Raw genomic sequence first — 6197 nt, 5'->3', positions numbered from 1 at the left:
GCGTTGACTGGGTCAACGATCAACGTTGACCGACCAACGGCAGGCCCCACGGGTCAACAGTGGTTCCCATGGGTCAGTGGGCCCCACGGTTCAGTGGGTCCCATGGGTCAGTGGGCCCACGTGTGGGCCTGGGCTTGGACGTGACATCGCCACGTGGCGTGCTTTACCCACGTGGCTCTGCCACGTGGGCGCTCACGTGGCAGGCGGCTACAGCGCGGCATGTGCGCGCGCAGGCAGGCGAGGGTGCGCAGTGACCGCACTCATGACGTCGCGGCGTGGCGCGCCCGCGTGCACGCCGTGCCACTGACCGCACTCACGACGTCGCGGCGCACCGCAACATCGCGGTATGGTGCACGGTCGGGGCGTGGCACGGCACGGCGTGCACGCGGGCGCGGCTAGTGCGGGCATAGGGCAAGCCGCAGCCGTGGCACAGCCTTGGCGGCGCGTGGGGCCCCGGTGTCCCTAGCCCGCGGCGGCCGGTGGTGAGGCGGCGGAGCGGCTTACAAGCTACAGTGCACGGCACTAAACTAGAGGCAAGGGAAAAGAGGGGGAAACGAGGCTCACGGCGAGGGCTAGGTGAAGGGGAATGGCATCAGCCGCGGGCGTCACTTCCTCGGGCGGCGGCAAACGGCTCCCTTGGGTGGCCTCCTCCTCTCGCCCTTCCTTCTCCTCCTCCTTTCCTTCCTCCTTTTCCTTTCTTCCTTCTCCTCTGTGGAGGCGGTGGTGGCGCAAGGGCAATGCCCCGGTGGTGGTGAGGAGCACCGGGGCTTAGGTGGGGCTTAGCGGCTTATAAGGGTGCAGTGAGGTGATTCAAGGGCAACGATGTGGCCCGCCATCCATCTCGGCGTCCGTGCCCGCGAGACGGCATGGCGCACATCTGGTGGTTTGGCCCATAGGGCTTGGAGGCGCGGCCGTGGGCAAAGGGGTCAAATCCCCCCGGCGGAACCTCCTGGAAGGGGTCACGGGCGTGCCCGGGTGCGCTCCAGCGTGGCATGCCCATCCGCTCCATGAGCGCACACGCCGGACACGTGGGCATACGGGCGGGAGGTAAGAGGAGAACAGAAGCGCGGGCTGACAGGCGGGCCCGACACGGCAACGAGAGAAAGAGAAGGGAGAGAGCAAGGGTGCACGTGGTGCAAGCTGGGCTGGCCTGTGGGCTAGGCGGCCTGCTGGGTTGGCAGCTCGAGTGACGCGGTACGGCGGCTGTTGATGGGCCAAGCCGCCTGGCTAGGCCGGGCGGCAGTGGGTTAGGTGCGTGGGCCAGGCTGGAGGGGTTAACGGGCCGGCGGTTAGGTAGGTTAGTTTAGGTTTGTTCATTTAGAATTAGATTTAGGTTTAGGTTTAGTTTGAATTTTGAATTAGATTCAAAATTCAAACACTCACTCAAACATGAGATCCAAGTACAAATCCAAAAAGATCCAAATCAATCCACACAAGTTTTGAAATGGAATTTTGGGGTGAGAAGAGAATTTGACTACTCATTTTTAAGCGAGCACACAATTCAAACAAAAAGTTTTAAATTTTTGCAAAATTTCACTCAAATAAATATTACAATTTTTTTAGAATATTATGGACTGATGGATTATAAAACTCATAAGAAGGCTTCAGAGATCCTTTTTGGCCAAAGCCGACCGGGAGTACGCAAGGGGAGATGCTTGCTAATAAGATAGTTGTGTTGCGGTCATCAATGCCCACTTCATCAAAGTCTAATTCGGTTGGAAATTCAAAAGTTATTATTCTTCTCCGCATATGCAAACCAGCGAGATAATGGTTGAAGAAATCCATTATAGAAAATCTTGAACAGATCAGCTACTGATGTTGTTGTCAATGGAGCTCCCCGACAAGCCGATGTTGCTTCACCAAAGGAGGTACATCTTCGACGCGTGATTCTGTATCCTTCGGCTTAATTGGATGGGAAAGAGTTTGCCGTCAAAGTCCTTCCAAATCTCGAAGCAGTATATACATTGAGTCAAAGTTGGATAAACCACCATGGACCATTGATTGGGCCGATGGGTGAACCAGCTCTCTGCTTAGTTGACATCTGATGCATCAAAGAATATACAACGCCTAAAAGATATTGTCCAAGAGGAATTTCGCCACCAACAGATAGCTTTTCAGCAAAACACTGTGAATCCGATGAAGGAACTAAGGTGGATCCACACAACACAAAATTCTCTAGCCACATATTCAGAAAGTTTGTATATTATTTGTCACTGACAGTTCCTGAAGTTTTGATGAAGGTAGCAATGTATTGGCTCCCGTTCATCATACCCCTTGTGTCCAGTTTATGAAGGTAGCAATGTATCGGTTTCCGTTCATCATACCCACTGTGTCCAGTTTATGTTTGTTGACAGCTTTGAGGAGAAAAGGAGAAGCAGAGGAAGTGATGTCAAGGTCCGTCAGCATGTAAACATTTAGCAGACTGGGAGCCATTGGACCATCACCAAACATGAAGGCATTCAGTGCATCGGACCAAAAGTATGAGGCGGCAGCTAGCATAGGTACATTTTCCATGTTAGACAAAGAGAGCTCAATACAATTGCCGAAGCACAGCTCGTCCCTTTCTACCCTTCTAGCAGCCGACATCCTATGGTACCATGTTCTGCAACCTTGAGGGTTGCAAGGCCATGAGTGAAAACCATTTTCCCAGACAGTTAAATCCATGGAGGAGGTCTTATAAGGAATTCTTTGAGTTTTGGCATTGATGAAATCAGTGGGATCCTCATCACCCATGGGGCCAAGAAAGAATGCATTATCTACGTCACTAAGTGGAATCAAAACGTGGTCTCTAAGCACCTACTAGGAAAGCGATGGAAAGAATATTGAGAATTGTTGCAAAAGGGCTAGATCAGATCTAAAAACATCAAAATAAGGCAGACAGTACCTCTGGGATGGTGGTGGAGGTAGCCATTAGAGTGATGAGATACTTCAACAACTGTTGCACTTGAAGATGGTTTTAGAAGTAAAGATCTGGTTTTTGATTTGTGGCGGTAGAGAGCTTGCTTGGCTTGATGAAGCAGATGAAGGGACGAGGCAGCTATATAATAGTATTATTGATCAGGTGAATCCCGAAAATCGAGGGCGCCGCCATCGTGAAGACTGGGAAAAGGGTCATGATTGCGGCAACGACTCGTTTTGTTTTGGAAGGATATCGGCTCAGGACTTGTGAAGGTACTAACAAGAGAAGAAAATTTTGGAACATAATACTATATTCCAAAATTGGGGGGCATGTGTTGACACTAGTTTTTTTTACCATAGCCAACCACTGTGGATAAGATTCTGATAGCCGATGAAGGAGGAAGAAAGGGTCTGTTGATGAAGTCGCGTTGACCAAGACCAACCGCGGGTGACCAGGATTCCGGAAGTCGATAGAAGATCGGAGAAAGCCCGATCCAAAGCGAAATCGACTCCACCAAATAAGGGAAAGCGTGGAGGTATATGTTTAGTAGTTTTAGTTAAGTTTGTAATAGTTCATGTCATAATTGACTAGGATTTTAACCTACTCCAGGGTATAGATATAAGCCCATGAGCTTTGTAATGAATAATCATCAATCAATCAATACAACATTTTGGCGCCACGCCGCCAAAACCCAAGGAGTAGGAGTATAGTAGTTTCGACGAGTTCCTTCTTGCGCGCACGGCTGCATCGGTTTCAATCTCAGGCTAGCTTGTAAGTTCCATCACCCGGTCATTACGACCTCTATCAGAACTTTTTAAGTTAAGTCTTATATTCTGATATTCGGTTGTGTGGCTAGTTATCGAGTTATCTTAGATTGCAAGTAAACTTTCTAGGCTTTGTCCAATATTCTGCTTGTCTTCGACGGTTGCTCATAGTTATTGATCGTATCAATTGGTAGATCTTGCATGCTTTTACTGCTTTATATATGTTAGGTCCAATAGATCTTTACCCCTGCCCCTCGTATTGCTAACCGTCGAGCCTTTGATGCCAGCACACTACTGTAGAGAGCCGATGCTTCGGTCGGGTCTTATCCGTTTCTCTCAGAAGTGTGGTGACGTCATTGAGCCGATAGGGGTGTATACGAGGCCTTGCTGCCGCGAGCTTATTTGACTAAGTTAGTGGACCGAAGTTAATGGCCTCTCACCGTGTTACCTTATCTAAGTTCAATTACACGGTCATGACATTAACTCGTAAGCGGTAGGTAAGAGGTCCTTGTTTGCTATGTTCTAATCTCTTAGGTTAATAGATTGATGCCAATGCCCTCTCATTCGTGTTACCTTATCTAAGTTCAATTACACTTATCAAGATATTGACTAGATATGTTAGTCTATTTGGTGTGCGCATGGTTAGCAAGGGCTCCTTTTATGGTTGTTGCTTTACAACGTTTTATCTTAGCCTGTCGGCTCATATAACTGATGGCACATGCCATTAATGCTTTATTTATTTACACCGCATGATTACATTGAATACCTGTTTGTCGTGGTGTTTATTGCAAGAACGCTTACCCATGAGTTCGAAAGGCTTTGCCGCCGATCGGCTCAGGAATTTAATGTTTACCTTGTCAATTTCAGGTGAAATTGACTGGCACATCTTATACCACTCACGAGCCTGCACTGAAGTTAAAGCAGATCTTCCAGATCCTCCGTGTTGTTCAACGTAGAAGCCAATCAATAATTACTTATCCAGGTGGTCAAATTAACTAATAGAGATGATATTTGGACGTATCAACATTGCTGCTAATTTCAGCTAACGGACTATACCATCATCAGATGCCAACAATCCAACCACCATATATTAACTGGTAAATCCAAAGAACCTCCGTAAATAGTTAGCTAGCTAGCTAGCTAATAAAAAGCTATTAGCTACCTAACATTTAGAGCTAATGGATCCTTCAACATGTTGTAAGATAGCTTTTAATTGGTTTATGAGTTCTGCTCAAACCCAGGAAAACGTCTGGTATCACAGTCTGTTAAAAAAAGTATCGGATCACGAATGGCAAATTTGCGCCTTGCAACGCTTCCCGCGCGGTGCCAAATTCCAACATGATCGAATGATTACTCTCCTATCGTCTGGACGCCTGCCACTGCCAATTTGCCACCATGGAGCAATCCGATGAATTTTGTATGCTTCGGAAGCAGTCGTGGATTCCGTCCAGCGCCGCGGTGGACAGCGCCATCCGTCTGCGTTTGCGGCTCGCGGTGCCAACGCATGCAGTTCGCCAGGTCTGAGGAGCCAAGCTTCTTTTGATCTGGAACTGACGAGGCAGCGTTAGTTGAGTGCTACTGGCCCCCGAGAATCCTGAACACTGATACTTGTTTTTGGATTTTTATAGTTTGGTGATGCCAATCTGAATGACGAGTTGTTGTAGAATGTAGAATCAATAATATAAGAGTAATGTGCGTGTGTGTGTGTGTTTGTGCACCAGTTGGCATGGTGTGGCGAGTGATGAGCAAGGCTCAAGCGAGGCTATCTATATAGTGACGGATTAGGTGAGACTGAGACATGGCTGTGCCCTGGTGTTGCGATATATTCTTAGGGAGATATGATAGTGGAGCACAGAAGATTCAAGGAAAAGCCAGCGTGTAATGGATATTCAGTCTTGTCCTTCTAGCTCCTTGACTTTTCAAGAATCTCACTTGGCGTTCTCTCTACACCACACAAACATGAAACATGAATAAGATGTAAAGAAACTTATAACTGACTGATACACTTACGATCTATAAACATGAATATGAATGTATGGTAAATGATGAGGGTATGTCGTCCCTTCTTTCTAGTTCTGGACGGTAACTATATGGTGGTATCCAAGCGCCCCAACACACTTGCATTGCATCCCTAATGCCCTAATTTTGGACCACAAGACACTATAGACTAGTATACCAATATGGACACATCGGTGTCACTTGTGTCACACACTCACACTCACATCAGCCCACTGGGCAGACGGGTCCAAGCTGGTACACCCAGGGGACGTCACACTCGCAAGTCACACGCACAGCCGCAACACGGGTCCACAACTCCACCTTTGTTACCATCTCCGACCCCAGATCATCGCCACGACACACGCTCCTCCGATCCGTGTTATCATCATCCGCGGGACGCGTGGACGGTGAAGGCTAGCTCCCCCCGGCCGCCGCCGCGTTCGTCAACGCCCTCGCCCCACACGCGCACCGGCCAACTGCTTCGCCGCCGTCGCCCCGCCCCCCGCGCCGTCGCTCTCGTCCCGCAGCGACTGCTG

The sequence above is a fragment of the Setaria italica genome, chromosome III, assembly GCF_000263155.2.
Source record: "Setaria italica strain Yugu1 chromosome III, Setaria_italica_v2.0, whole genome shotgun sequence".
Taxonomy (NCBI): domain Eukaryota; kingdom Viridiplantae; phylum Streptophyta; class Magnoliopsida; order Poales; family Poaceae; genus Setaria; species Setaria italica.
The sequence above is the reverse complement of the archived record's forward strand: the minus strand, read 5'-3'. Positions refer to the sequence as shown.